We start from the raw sequence: 16,841 nt of genomic DNA, 5'->3' as shown, positions 1-16,841 counted from the left end.
TTGACTTACATTCTTCAGGTGGACCAAAACACGATTGAAAATGAATCAAGCATTGTTCCTGCTGGAAGTGTAAATAAGCAATTGTTAGATTAAAAAGTTGGCCATAAAATAATGAAAATGATATGTCAATATTTTGTCTCCAGTTTGTTACACTGCTCCAAGTGGTAAACAAATTGTGACTAGTGCAGGTTTAATCCCATGGAGCGTTTGTCCAGAAACAATCAAGGTCAGTTCAGCTATTTGTAGTTAAAGATTTGAGAGCAACATTTGTTCCTACCTTGTTAGTTTGAAAGCAACCGTTACCAGTAGTTTTCCAAAAGCAGAAATAACCACACATGCACCAGAATGTGACAAAATATAGTAATTCTCATTCGCAGAAATCCTCTCCTCGTCATACTGAAATAGAAACTCAGCAGACTCTCCACACACACACATATGCTGCTATTTTCACACATACAAACACACCGCTGCACTCAACCTGTTATTTAGATGCCGCAGAGCCAAACATATTGAGACCTAATTACAATGAGGTGAGTTAAATCACACTGTCAATGCCACCCGGCTCAGAGCAGCATCCACTTGTTGACAAATCTGTCCAAACACTCAGAGAGCAGCATGTATGGCATGTTTTTGATTGGGGTTTTTGTTTCTTGCTCGAAATAAGAGGCATGCCAGGGTTGTGTGTGTGTGTGTGTGTGTGTGTGTCTGTGTTAGAGTGAAGCCAGCCTATACAGGTCTGTCTTCCAGGTCAATCATCCATATGTAAAGAGCACAAAGGTCAGACATCGACATTCCTCACAGCAAAAAAAAAACACTCTCACACTCACACTCTCACACTCTCACACACACACACACACACACACACACACACACACACACACACACACACACACACACACACACACCTGTGCTGACCTTCCTTCTGTCTGAGCCTTGTACATCACCATCTAATCGATGAACTAAGTAAACACATAGTACAGTTTATGTAAGAGTCTCTGTTATCACACCTTCAGATTCACAGGCTTTGACGAGAGAATGCATACCCTGCGTCGCACACACACACGCACACACACACAAACACAGAAACAGCGTGGAAAACAGCATTGGGCCGCCACATACCTCCAGTCTGTAAATAGCCTCCCTTCCTCTACATCTTTCCCTTCCTTTGACTCTTTTGACAGCCAGTGTGAATCCATAGATCATTGGGCCTCAGAGCTCAGCTCTCTCAGCTGACCTGAAAAGGTGACAAGGCCGAGGTCACTTGCTGAGACGGGGTGTGTGTGTGTGTGTGTGTGTGTGTGTGTGTGTGTGTGTGTGTGTGTGTGTGTGTGTGTGTGTGTGTGTGTGTGTGTGTGTGCATTGAGATGTGGTTGGACATTTAGAGAAAGGCAGCAGTGCGTGGAAGATCTCGACCAATCTCTTGCCAAACTGCAGGGTCTTTTATTAAAGGAACAGTTCATCCAAAACCCAATTTTTGCTCTTTCATGGGGAGATTTATATCATAGTTCATCGATTGGATGGTGAGTCCAAGGTGCTAAGATGTGATTTCAAAAAGCTTGTCTCAGTAAAATAGCTCAAGTCAATATGTGCTGCTTAAAAAATGCAAGATCAGGATAGGTTTAAATGGTGCAGTCAATGAAATATCCTCATCAGAGTGTATGTGCGTGATTAAGAAACAGGACAGGAAACATGACGGTCTTTGCCGTGTTTGTACAAGTTAGTGTATGCTTGTGCTCGTCTTAGCGTGTTTTCCTGTTTTAGCCTTGCATGGACATAAAGTGCGGTCTTACAATAGCCCATTGTCCCATCACCCCTCCACGCTTCCTGTCAGGTCAGAATTCGCGGAAATTAGGACACAGTGCAAACAAACAGCGGCAGATTCAGCTCTCCACCCACCATCGGTGGAGAAAACCGGCTTCAACTCCGGGGTTGGGTGGTAGCGTTCCAGCCAGGAAGCTAATCAGCACCGCATCCCAGTTGGACGAATGCAAGAGATCCACATTTACAGTGAGCATGTGAATGTGGAGTGATGGGGACCGGATCAGGAGGTGGTGAGGAGTGGAGGGTGGAGTACAGCGGAGTTGGGGTTTGAAGAGCACAGAATAGGGGGGATTTCCAACTGAGGCCTTTGTGGTTTATAGTATCAAACAGAATGTGATTACACCTACAGTGGGTTGGTTCGCTTTTGGTGGGAAAGCGGACTTTTCACATTTTTAAGGTTTGGCTGCATGGAGTCGAAACATGACCACTCTCTTTTTCAGCAGCCTGGGTTTAAAAAAAGTAAACATCTCTTTCATGTTTTTCAAAGATATTTGTTAAAATCACTTAAACAGTCATCAGTCAAACCAATTAGCAATGATATAAATCTGAACGTATAACGTCTGACACAGTTCGCTGGAAAGATAGATCCAGAATCCAGACTTTGAATTAATTACTGAAGGTACTTGTTGTAAATTAACAACAAGTCTTTATCCGACCTAAATTGGCTCCAGCTGCTGCTTGTGAAGCCATTGTGGTACGGATTAAACAAGAGATATAATGTGTTTCTTAGTGAGCTGTAGATGTGATTTTACTTAGCTTAGCTTTGGAAGGAGCCACGATAGCTTCTGTTTCGTCTTTATGCTAAACTAAGGTAGCCATCTGCAGCCTGTAGCTGCATATTTAGTGTACAGACATGAGAGTGGTATCAATCTGCTCATCTAACTTTCGACAAAAGGGCTGCTTTTGGAAAGTATTTCCTTACAGATGAACAGATGATGACACTATATGAATATGTTCTGGCACAGTAATGTGTGTACATGTTTAGCTTTCAATTTCCTGTCTGTAGATTGAAAGGACCTGAACATTATTCCTCAAAATCTATTCAAGAGACAAAAGTACCCACAACTGCTGGTTAGAGTTGGAAGATCTGTAATCTGAAAGGGATTAACTGGCAGACATGCACTCATACGTAAACAAAATGCTGACACCCCCATGGGAACGCATGGACAAACACACCCACGTGTTGCCAAATCCACAGACAGTCCAAAGAGTAAAGATAAAATCAGGAAACACACTTGATGAAAACAAGACATTTGGAATTAAAAAAAAAAGTTAAATAGTAAAACAGTCCCAACTGAAGGCATAATTGAAACAAAATCATGGAGGAGAGAGAGGGAGAGAGCGTGTGCACCTGTGTCCACTGCAGACTCCCTAGACAGACTTTTGGTTCCAGATTTCTGAAAAACACAGTAGCTGCTGTTATTCTAGGAGTCAAATTAGCAGACGGGCCGCTGAAGGTTGGAGAGGCCTAATTTAAACCAGTCTGACCGCTGGGGACAGATTGTGCTGCAGAAACAGGATTTACTAACCGGTACTCAATCCCGGTTTTAATGTGTACTGCTGCGATAAAAAAAAGAGGATATTCCTTAGACTAAGAATTTTAATTGAATTAAGTTTTGTTTTGTTTGAAAGTGAGAATTTGTGCTTTATAAAACAGTCTGTTGGCAGGCATGATGTCTGCTTCAATGTCCGACACTCACAGAGAAAGAAAGACACTGGGCCACTTAAAAGCACAGTTGGATTGTTTAGCTCTTTTCCGTGAGAAGAAGTCATGACTGCCTTTTAAATGTCTCAGCATTAATTTGTTATGGTTTGCTGAATGGTGAGATGTGAATTATGTTTTTTGCAAGTAACGGCAACATAATAAATCACAACTATTCCTGTAAGTGCACACATCACAACAGCACGTAACTCTTCTAATCGTGCTGCGCAGTTTGGGTGGAAGACTTTTTTCTTCTTCAAACCATTACTTACAATTTTAGAGGACTGTTGTTCATTAGCTGAAAATGTCTCTGGTTTCAAATGTAAATGCATTACAGTTCACGGCTGGCTCAGCAGTGAATTACTTTGGTAATTGGTTGAATTTCGTGGGCTTGTGCTGCTGGAAATGGTTTCAGCATACGTCGCAGGCGTTTGCACGATGTGAAAGTAATTTCCTGGAAATACATCCACACGTTCTGTCTGTGCAATACTCAGCACAACATCTCAATGCCTTCCCACTTTCCTCCTCTTCTTCACCAGCCTCCCTCATCCTCACTTCCACATGCTTTCCTGCAGCCCGACTTCCTCTCCTTTTCCTCCTCCATCTCGTCTATCTCTTCTCTCACGCAGAAAATAAATAAATGTGCCGCTGTCAAAAATGATAACAGTAGCACGTTTACCAATCTAATTACCATTCTTAAGCAATAAGGTACTCGAGGCAGTACTGTGTCCTGCAATAACGTACTGTTCAAGGGAGTTGTTAGGCCCGACGCGCAGCGGAGGGCCGGCAAACCCTTGAACTGTACATTGTTGTAGACACAGTACTGCCTCGAGTACCTTATTGCTTTTATAATACGGGTACCTGCGACTTTATAAATAGTAATAGTACATTTTCTTTCAGCACAAAATAGTTGTAGCCACCAAACCTTGTGTATCGCATTTCAGCAACAGAGAAAATAGTCATAGGCGCACATACGGGACTATAAAACTGACTGCCTGGTCAGTAAATCTGACCAGGTCGGTTGGAAGCAGGTGGAGGATGACACGCAGCCACCGATGTAAAGAAGTGGTCTCGCTGCTTCTGTCCATCTTTTCTCCGTCATTTTTCTCCTCCATGGTGTTTAGAGAACTTGCCTCGCGTCGGGAAATGACCGACGTTATCTCTCACTAGAAATTATCACGATTTTGTGGTCAAACCCTTTTCATTCCTCATCTCATTTTAGGGAGGAAGTGACGTTGTGTTGTCGTTCGTTATGCTAGTGTGGGGGATGCTAAGTGATCTTGTTAGCTGTTCCGTTTGAGCTAACGTTACTGTTAGCGAAGTATAATGAATTTTTGGTTTTGAACGATAATAAAAAAGACACAACTATCCACAACACTTCAACATTAAGTCCAAAGCGTGACTGGCCTCTTGTGCCTGGTTACGGTCGCTAGGCTATGATTGGACAATCATTGTTCCGAGGAAGGGTTTCGTCAACCCCTCTTTCTCCTGCTGACAAACTACTAACTCTGCTTTAACAGCTCAAGGTTAAATAGGGGAATACAAAAATCCCCAAGCTCCTGAGCATCACATAACACTAATCCAGCTGACAAAGATCAAGGTGGAATCTTCTCTCTTCCAGACACCACTTGGAAGGACTCGATGACGAAACAAGCCACAGACAAATTGATTGAAGCCAGATTGGCTGCTTTGACACCGACGGACGAAAAGTAAATCCCATCGGGGGGTTAACAAGCACGTCAGACTGACGCTTGTCATCACACACCTACTTATGAAGAGGAGGCAGGCTTAGGGGTCGATTTGTGCTTTAGTCAGACACAAACATAATAATGTATTTTTCCCCATCAGCACCGCCACTCGTGGCCATAGAGAAAGAGTTTGACACCAAAAACAGCCTGCGGGTCTGTGCTCCAACACCCGCCTCTTCTCTCCCAGTCGCTCTCACTCTGTCGTGTTCCCTGGTTAGATATAATTACCCCTTCATCATGCTCGGGAAAGCAAAACAGTGATCTGTATCTCCATATAGGAATGGTGGCCCAGTCTAAACACAGCCGCTGTATTGTTGTGCATTGGCGTGTGTGTGTGTGTGTGTGTGTGTGTGTGTGTGTGTGTGTGTGTGTGTGTGTGTGTGTGTGTGTGTGTGTGTGTGTGTGTGTGTGTGTGAGAGCGTGCATTGGGTTATAAGGAGCGGATCTAAGCGTGTGTCACCAGCAGGTTGCATACAGAAGTGGGTCTCTGTGTCTGTGTGTGTTTCCATGGAACAAAAATAAATGTATCATAGGCTTTGGGTCACTGTGCGTGCGTGCGTGCGTGCGTGCGTGCGTGCATGTGTTTGTTAGATGCAAAAGCGTCACAGACTTGGCGCTGAGCATGTTGGCAAACCTGATTGTGTTTCCACCAATTTTAAACAGACACACACTAGTTTTATCTCACCACTGAACATAACATTCTAGAGAAACGTCTACTTCGGGTCATCACATTGAAAAGAAAAAGCTTTTCCAAACAACTCAGTGATAAGCAAATGCCAAATTGGGAGTGTTTTGCCACAGAGTCGCTGAAGTGTGTGTTGCATTCTCAGCGGGTCCTGACACAGGCTGCTCAGAGGCATGAGAACTGGTGTTTGGTTCCTCCCCTTGTGTGGTAATCAGAGAACAGTGATGAAAGTTCCTGACAGAAAATATATCAGCGTTTAACAAACAACAAGGGGATTTTAAGACTAAATGGTTGGAATAGGAGGTACATAAGGTCAAACTTGAAGGTGAGAGGGCGTCGAAACTCACAAATCCGGGAATCACCAAGTTTCAAGTGAAAGATGGTCGTGAGAGAGGTGGAAAGAAAAAAAGCGAAGTGTGGACCTGAAAGAAATGGAAAAAAAACAGAGGGGGAGATTGTGAAAAAGCACTAAATTTGAAATCTTGCCTCCCTTTGGAGACCCAGCTCTGAGCAGCATCCAAAAACGTATGAGCTTTTTTGAACAAATAGCTGTCATGCCTCAGAACAGAGGTTGTTTATCTTGGGATGGAGTGAAGGGATGCAAGGAAAGCCTGGGAGAGAGAGGAGGGGCAGACAGGAACAGAGAGATGGACGCGTGGATTTGAGATTGTGTAAAATAAATAAAAGGGAGGCGGAAGAGAGATGAGATGCTTGGGAAAGCGGACTTTGAAAAAAGAAAAATGCAAAGTTTCGGCAGATCTACCAAAATAATATTTTGCTTAAGGAACTCAAAGTCAATACAACAATGAAGACAGTCCAAACAGAGATTTAATGTAAGTATAAATCTAGTTGAGTGTGAAGCCGAGACATGTCAAACAGTGCTTCAAACAGTCACAAAGTGGTTTAGAAAGATAGCAGAGACAGTAGAGTAAGCCTCCACACTCATCTACAATGGTACAAAACAAAATGTATTCTTGTATCTTAAAAAAGTGCTGACATTATTGCAGATAACATATCAACTACGATAACAGCATTCAAAACGCATGACTAACAACAGGCAGATTTCATCAAAAGAATCACGGCGTAATGGAAATCTACACTAACAGGACTGTGCACCATTTACTCGACAAACACCTACCAAGGCAACCTTAAAAACTCCCCACAGGATGAATCAGACATCTAAACATTCTCACATTAAGTTTAGCAGCTTTGAAGCACATGACTGGTGTCTATTCTTTATATCTTTTCTTATTTCTTATTGTCTCTCATAGTTTTCTGACTTCCTTTTTTTAAATCAAACCTAGTTCAAAAAGGATTATTTTGTGCATTTGTGGGGAACTATTTTCTGCCGGGGTTAATACAGAATTGGTGCTTTAGTGAGTATTTACAACACCATGACCGTGTATGTGGAATTGACCCAAGATATGAGTGCCACGCACATCAATGGTAATGAGGGAGCATGTCACCCAGTGCAGCCGTGTGGCTGATTAATAGGTTTTTAGTAATTTTTGGACAACAACAGAGGTGGTTTATTGTATTAGAGGAATAAGCAGGCTTTTTATATACACAAAATACTTGTCAGAAGTGTCAGTTCTATATTTTATGTATTTTCTGCCTTCTCCTTAAACTAGACAAACACACTTACGTATATCTGTTTATTGTGCTGTTTACTTGCATTCTAAGGTGTTAGCCTTAGCATGTGGAATGTTTTAACGAGAACTGATGTAAACCAGTACAAAAATGAGATGAGAAGAAAAAGAAGAAAAAGAGCTTGTTGATTCTAACTGGAAACTGGGTGGCTTTTCTTTTTTTTTTACCATTAAGCCAAAAAGCCAGGAGGTTTGGTGAACAGAAATCCAAAGTGAATATGTCACCGAATCTGCGAAAAGCCCGTTGAAGCCTGGCCGTGCCAGCACTCCATAGAAGTGTGGGCATAGTTAAGTGGAGACAAGACGGCCAAATACAGACTTGCTTTTTGATACACACAGGCATGGAATGCATGCACATGCACGCGCACGCGCACACGCACACACGCACACACACACTTATCCTCAGATGCCCTCTGGCATATATACAGATTAGAGGTGTGTATTAAACAGTCTTTGCTTAAAGGACATTCAGCCTAACAAACCGATGAATCAGCTGAGGCTCTAATGGAAGGGATGACTAAACAATTACAAATAAAACATTCGAAGGCACAGTCCTCAAAGAAAAGGTGGATCCTGATTGGCTCACAAGCTAACCTGTTGTCCCAAAGTCTGCAGGCAGCCTGGACCAATCAGGAACAAGTAACCACATTTCACTTGGTTTCAGTCATTTTGAAAATGCTAATAACAGACGAAAAGTATAGATCATTCCCCAAAATTAAATCAGTGTGAGATATTGTTGAAGTGGAGGCATGAACAATTAGACACTGTGGAGATGTGAAATAAACCTACTGATTGAACATGATTGGTTACAAATGCAGCAAAGTGGCCTGATTGGGGGAATTTTAGCAACACGTTAATGCTCTGAGCCAATCAGGAGGAAGTATACTGGATTCATTCTTAAACTTCCTGTAAAATATGTGGTTATTTAAAAAATATCCACATATCAATATTAACCAATCAAGCAATTTATTTTTATTTTTACATGAGTTAACAGAAAACAACAGTCTTGTGAGATGAGGAAGGGTGTTGTCTGAAACAGTGAACGATGGCGGCTTTCCAGCTAGTGTGTTATTGTGTTCACTTCCACCTCCCTACGTGTGAGTTTGTCAGTGTTTGTGTGTGTGTTTGTGTTTGTGTGTGTAAGTGTGGTACGAAGGGAGAGGTGTCATGTGGCTGCGGTGTCATGGGTGGCGCTGTATGTTGGCAGACTCACAGGCCACCTCTGAGCTTTAATGGCAGACAGAGCTGTTAGGAGCCTTTGAGGACGGCATAAGGATGCTTCTGTTCCTGTTGATAAGACACTGTTTCCTGTTGCACAGGTCAGCGGCGGATACATGGAATGTACACTTTATGAGACTACACCTCTGAACACCGATCTCTTAGTTTTGGATGTAGCTTTGCTGCAATTAGGTAATCAAACTGAAGTTTAAAGCTGCATCAGCTGAGATTAAACTCCACTTACCTCAACAGCATGAACCTCAAATGAGGTCTAGAGTGGAAGAATGTTCCTCTGATGTAAACACTATAATGTGGATTTACCGAGTTAGCTCAAATGGAATTCATGAATGAATCATGAATGGAGACTTAAGAGAAAAATACACACTGTATTACAAACAGCATTTAGTGAGCCATTTGTCCAACGACTCACTAGACTCAACTCTGGTTTACTTAAGCTGAATCATCCCAAACATGAGCCAACTGACGTCATTTTCTATTCACGGTTTAAGGAGTATCCGTTCTTAAAAAGTTACATGGAAACATTGCCAACATGCCATTTTCCACCTCCACTGTGAGGAAAACTTTGATTATTGAAATTTGTTTTCCAGGTTTTAAAACACAAAATATATGTCGATGCCTACAAATCCACATCCCTCATATGTTGGTTAATATTTGACAGTCATCAAATCTATATGAACACAGACAGTCAATGAGAACACTTATAGATATTACATTTATTAGGATATAATGGGCTAGCTAATTTGTAAGCAATAGAAGTCAGATTAAAGTCATATTTTGGCAAATTATTTATTTGGTTTCTTGCTGAGAAAAGGCCGATACCACTTTCAGATCTATCCATTACATTTGAACAATTAGATTATCCTAGCATAAAGACTGGAAACAGGGGGAAACAGCTAGCTTGGCTCTGTTAGAAGGATATATATATATATATATATATATATATATATATATATATATATATATATATATATATATATAGATAGATAGATAGATAGATAGATAGATAGAATATATATATATATATATATATATATATATATATATATATATATATATATATGTATATATATATATGTATATATATTTTTTATACTTTGCTTTCTGTACGGATTAAAATAAATAAGATATAACATTGCCTTTGGACAGAGTTAGCTGTTTCAACGATGCCATTCATCATGGTACACAAAGATAATATTAGCTGTGGCTTAAAACATGTAAAACCTAAATGGTATCAATCTTTTGTGTACCTTAACTCTCAGCAAAAAAAGACAAAGAAAAAACACATTTTACAAAATATAAAACTATTTCTTTAAAAAGAACAACTGCTCATATACTATCAGCAGATGGTTGATTATTATAAAAGCTACAGTTGTATGCGTGTTGGTTAAGGCATATAAAAGCCCCCAGTGAAGGTCGGACATGTTAGATTTCGGTTTAAATGGAATCACATTATCATGTGGTTAGTTATTGGACATCAAGGCAAACTTAGTCATCATGAAAAAATGATGTGTTTCCCTCTTGCTAAAAAAAGTCAGCAGCTACTCAGCTGATAAAGTCTGATGATCAGCACTAACATCAGAAAGTGTTCACGTTTGATATGAAAGTCACATAGTTGGGCTGCAGAAGCAGTGTTTACTTCTGGCTTCAAACCCGTGTTGACAAGGCATGTTGTATATAGACATCAAATTGAAGTGTGAGGTGTGGGAGTTCCCGGTGTGTGGCTGTCTGACGCTTTCATTGGTATTTGACCGACGGCCCGCCCCTTTCCTCATCCTGCGGGCTGCACCGCTGAGCACACCCGGCGCACCAGCGGGACAGTCCGGCTGCACCACCGGCTCACTCGGACCGCACGAAGCTCTAATACACTCCGAATGGAAAGATAATTAAACCGGACCCAACGCGTCGAAGTTTCCGCGGGTGAGTTAATGTTCAATTTTGACCTGAAAGGACAAATTTAATCATATTCATTCAGAGACATTGAATGAGTTTGCAGTAAGTAGTTACACTGAATTTGTTATGACTTGTTGTGCATTTTGAAAAGTGTATCTGTCTAATGTAATTTCATCATCCAGGGTATAGCCTATTAATAGTATAGTAGCTATACATTCATAAAACATTCCTACCAGTGTTTTTTTTACTGGGATATTTGTACTGTATCCTTGGATACGTAATGTTGTTGAAAGAGGGAGTAGCAAAAACTGACTTTTGATATAAATGTTATCTGCACATTTTGTGATTACTTATATGAAATGTTGCTTGATTTTTTTCATACTGAAGATATAGATGAATTAAAAGTTGCCAGGGGGAAAAGCCTCCTGCTGACCAGAGAAAGAAAGCAAACATATTAGGTTTCAGATAAGGTAATACCATTGAAATGTTGACTGAAACCAAGCTGTTATCAGACCTGCTGTTAATGGTCATACTGTAAGTTTTTTTTAGTGTTGCCAGCGTCTCGGATGTCTGACGGGAAACTCAATCCGCTCCGTTCTGTGTTTATATTCAGCAGCAGTATATTCTTGGTCAGAATAAACTCTGCCACGGCTTTGATTTTTTTGTCGCTCTGCCTTGTAATTACAGCAGTTGCACGACATGACCTATCAATTTTTCAATACATGTCACTGACATGACCAAGATGTGCTCTGATTCAGTGGAACATGATGGGGTTAAGTTGAAGTTGGTGGCCTTGAGGTGTTTTAATTACGTAGAGAGACAAACAGACCGCACAGCGTTGGACTCATTACAAGTTGGGGGCAGTGGCCTTATGACCCCTAGAGCCTGCCAGCAAGCCATGAGGGAGGCCACCATGTGAAACACACACACACACACACACACACACACACACACACACACACACACACACACACACACACACACACACACACACACACACACACACACACATTGATTAAAGAGCTTGTTGACCTGCTAAAGCCCACCAATAAACACACACAGTGGGGATCAATAAAAAACAAAAGCCAGTCAGCTTCTGTGATAATAAACACAAAATCAAATACATGCATTGATGAAATCAGTCTTCCTTACTGTGGATGAGTGCACTGTGACTTTTCCATGTTTAACTGGCCCGGTAATACCCCCAGTTAGTATCCCCAGCGTAGGCGTACAGTATATCCTCTTTGAGTACATGCTTTGATATTTCTAAGTCGGCCTCCTGGATGCACTCAGCTCAGCCAGCAGCAGATGATGATTAACACATGCATCTAATATGTTTCCTGTACATCCTCCTCATATGATTTACGCTAATGATAGTACTTGATGAAGTAAATTAGTGCAGACATTCCCTGTGGTTTTCCTGCCTATTCTTTTTCTTCTTTTCTTTTTACCTGAGTTCAACATTCCTCTGAGGGTGGCCTTTTGTGACCTTAGGGTGTCATTGACGCAAACCAAGCAGGAAGGGGTTAGTTGCAGGGGTGAGAACTCTCTGAATCCAGCTGCTGTATTTGTTTTCACACCACAGGTTTTTTTTTCTTTTTCTGCCACACATGATGATGGTGTTGGGAAAACTGCTTCATCACGATCTGGTGTCACCAAATGGTTACAACTCACTCATCTAACAAGATGGTCCGACATCCCCCCAGAAAAGGAAAACACCAAGTTTTTGGGAGACTGATCCATCAACAGCCTACTCCTCACCGCTGCTCCCTGTTAACAAACTTAAAAAATGACTATTTAGAAACTCATTCAGAGATGTTAGTTGACTGTGGGTGAAAAGAAGAGGATTTTTTTGACCAAGCCACCATGCATTTTAAAAAGAGATACACTCATGTCTGGCTGCCATCCAAAATTTTGACTGCATGTGAACTTTTCCGATGACGTGGACGGTTATAGAGTTTTACAGTATAAAGCTGTTCTCCCTGAAACTATACAATATAAAACTTTAGCGCTGTTGGTGTGACTGATAACAAAACCAGTTGGTCCAATGCTTCAAGTTTAGTGATAGTTGCTCATATTCCAGAGCAAAATCATACTCAACAGATACTGGATTTCTGATTTGAGGCCAATATCAATATTTGACTAAACAAAATATTAGCTAATTTCTGTAACTTGCTTGCTTTCTTCCTGAGCCTTATATGAAAAGATCAAAATCCCTCATGTCTGTACACAAAATATGTAGCGACAGCTACAAAGACAGGAAGCAAGGGAGAAGAAAAGGAAAAAAAGTTTATGTATGAGCGCAGAAGAGATATAAACTGAAAGAGAGAGGCAACAAAGAGGACAAATTGGGACTGCCAGTTCCAGCAGATGCAGGAAGCAAAGAGCCTCGGAGAGTATGGATATTTGTTGGAGCATGAAAATGTTTTCTTGGCTGAGGAGGAAGTGTAGCTGTGTTTTGCTTGGATTCATGTTGAGCATGGACAGGGGAAAAAGGAACGTAATTGAAAGTCAAAGAGTAAGCCCGAAAAATGTGGCCTTATCTTGTATGTTTGTTCACCTGGTTAGCGGGGTTAGTGAGTGAAGGACATGAGAAGAGAGGCAGAGAGAAGGGAGGGGAAGACCCGCCATAAAACACAAAGTTCATCACTGAAAACCATAGCAGAGTAAACATTTTTGAGTTAAAGTCATCAAAAGTGAGATGAATGAGGGTGTGTGGACCCAACAGCTGTTTTAGTCGAGCCATTTCAGCCTTCCTAAGTCGGTCAAGACGCTCAAAGAGATGCAGGACAGTAGAAGAAGAAAAGAAAAGAAAAACAAAATAGGGACAGAAAAAGGAAAGAGGAAAAGACAGGAACATATTCAGAATGAGTGTAAAGGGAGTCTAAAAGGAAGAGGGAGCGAGGACAAAAGGAGACACAATTAAAGAGAAGACAAGAAACAGTAGAAGGCGAGAACGGTAAAGAGATGAGAGGGGAAGAAGAAGAAAGGGAAACAGAGAGTGAGGAAAATGAAGAAGAGAGAATGACAGCATAAAAAATAGACGATTCAGACCCAAACGTGGTTTCAATCAGCGCCGAGGTTGAGAAGAAGGATGTTTGATGGTTGTAATCGAAAGAGAGACTTCACCGACCGATGCTTTGTTCAGGAATGTGTTCGTACACGCACACACACTTACATGTACAACATACAACACACACGGCTCCTATTAGACTGTGGTTACTCTGGTTTATATCCAGCAAAGCCACCTCAAGCAAATACTGAACGTAGTGATATTTTATTTATCTGTGATGTATGAATGCACCAAAATCCCCTGAATGGTGAGTTGCCCGACGAAAGCAACTAAGAGCTGCAGAAGAAAGATTTACTTTTTTTTTATAGAAAAATGCATTTTTAATCACAAACTGGTAGCGTAACAGAAAAGAGTTTCCCCATCAACAGGGATTGAGTCTCATCTGCTGAGTTTCTCCAGTTTTCATACAGTTATCTCTGTCACCACCTCTGAGATATATGTGCAGATTTGTCTGGGACAGCATTGAAAAAAGATCTAACAATCTGTATCTGACTCAACTATATTTCGTATTTTCTTTTCTCTCATGTCTGTTATCATCTCATGTGTACATCTCATCCCCCTTGTTTCTTCATCTTTACTTGATTTCTCTCATCATCCATTCCTGTCAACTTTATTTCTGCCCAATTTTGCCATCCTCTCCCTTCACTCCATTTTTGTGAAAATTAAGCCTAATTTATTTTCACAACTGCACATTTTTCTTCCTCGCTTCAGTTTAAATGGACTCTCTCCCATCCTGAAGCTCACTCTGTATTTTATTTATTCTCTGACAGGAATCGGAACCAGAGGAACAGCCAACCAAGGTGGTAGCAGCCTGGCCTTGCCCAAAACAGACGCCCTATCTGGGGTAACGGAGGAGAAGAAGGATTAGGAGATAATCCGGGGTACGTCCAAATCCCTCCTGTCGAGAGATCTCCTATTCTTTTCTGATATCCAACACGCAGGCCGGAGGGCTGCTACGGGGATTACAGTGTTAAATGTATTACCTTTTTAAGACTCAAAATGTTGTGTTTTTCTTGTGCCGCTTTTCAGGCCATTTTATCTGAGGACTGAGGGTGCTGGCTGCTCTATATGTGTAATTTTAACAGAGTAGCAAGTGCAAAGAAGGATCACAGAGAGGAGGGATAGAAGCATATGTGCAGATCAATGAGCTATGCCCGAAGGGTCCAGATACATAAGAGGAGTCGGAGCAAGCGACCCCCTCTAAACTGTGGTCAAAGGTCTTCAACCGGATTACAGGCAAAGACAAAACACCAGAGCTTTCCGTAAACACACAGTCAGAGTAATTCATGTTTTTCTTGTTCAACCTACATGACAAACTACTTCCCATATTGTGAAAAGCATAGAGCCATTATATCTGTGAACGCCGTCATTGGGGAGTTGTAATCAAAGGTGGCCTGTTGCTTCAGCACGGTTCATGTAAATGTGCACAAGGTCCCTGCGTGCTCACGCCATCTTAGATTAAACATCACACCTCTGTATACTGGTCCCTGGCGTCCCTTTGTGAGCCTTGATATGGCTCTGCTCAGTGCTGGTATGTGCCGTGCTTCCTCCCTCTGCGCTCCCAGATGCCCCTCTTAAAACGCCAGCCAGGGGAAGTGGAGCGGAGGGCCTGGGACTGCGGTCAGCAGCAAATTAGAAGGGCTGCCTTGGACCTGACGCAATCCCCATCTCTTGAACCATAGCAGGTCATTAATGAAGCCAGACGGTGCTGTGCAAGCGTGGGAAACCTGCCGACATTTAGCTGCTGCAGTGGAAAGCTTTAAAGAGAACCAGAGGTCCATGTCAGGGCTGCTTCATGCTATCAAAATATTTTAGAATTGGATATCCATTACTCTGCTGGCAAAGAACACCACATGAGAAAAGGCCAATTTCTTTTGTCAGCCTTTGTTACCGATTTACAGCGGTATATAGAGCTCCAAAAAAAATGACAAAAGGAAGTAAAAGGCTGTCAAGTCAAAAATATAACTAAATGCAGCAATTAATAATACTATTAAATCATTAAAATCGCGCGTAAAAATAAATACACGCTTTAACATTCAAGGATGCTGCAAATAAGGGTAATGGAAGATAATATAGGGAGAAAATGGTGTCCAAGAATTGTAATTTACATTAGCTAGCCTACTTTGTTAGCATTACCTTACTGGCTGAAATGCTTTAACTGCTGTTACGAGATTTCATACAGTAATGCTATAGAGGTTTGAAGTATATGGATGATTAATATTACCGGCGCAACAGTTAGCTTCAGCTAGGTAGCTAGCTGGAAAAGCTGCTGCTCATTGTATGTAGCTTTCAGTGAAGCTAGCTAGCCATGCAATGCTCTCATTGCCCCACTGATCATAAACACAGAAAATGTCAATAGAAATAGTTGCAAGAGGAAAACAGGGAATAGATGAATTATCAAAAATGAAAAACTAAAAAATTGAAAAATAAATTGATCCAGTGAAAGATAAATTAAAAACAAAAAAAGAGTACATGACTCTTTTCTTTCACACTCAATTTTAATTGTAGTATACTTAATTAACTAATGATCTTTTACTGCCGTTGTCAGTGCCGGGGCGCAATACACTGGCATTCTAGCAGTAGGCTACAGTTAAGTAGCAGCAGCGATTTTCTTATCAGGAAATTTGTATTATCTCTTCCTGTCTCGCTAAGCATACTTTGCCTGTTTGTAAACAAATCTAAGCCTATTGAATGAGGGCTGCTGCTTGGCTTTAAAAGCGTGATAAGTGAAATGTAAAATGAACTTTGTGTAACCTTCATGCCAGACAAAGCAGGACAAAATGGATGCAGGAATTCCCTGAAAGTCCACCCATTTTATGGACAAGAGGCAGTCTTTGGTTTTTGCACAGAGGAGTGACTGTGGTCTAAATTTAGATGGTTCCAGACCAGCGGATCTTTGGAATCTTAAAAAACCTGCAGAACGACAGATCTAGTTTACGTACAGTATTCAGAATAGGAAAGCACTGTTGTCTCTCACTGAATCTCAACGTCCACAGAATAAACTGCAAATATCATCCCTCCAAATCAAGTACAT

The sequence above is a fragment of the Taurulus bubalis genome (assembly GCF_910589615.1).
Source record: "Taurulus bubalis genome assembly, chromosome: 2".
Lineage (NCBI taxonomy): Eukaryota > Metazoa > Chordata > Actinopteri > Perciformes > Cottidae > Taurulus > Taurulus bubalis.
The sequence above is the reverse complement of the archived record's forward strand: the minus strand, read 5'-3'. Positions refer to the sequence as shown.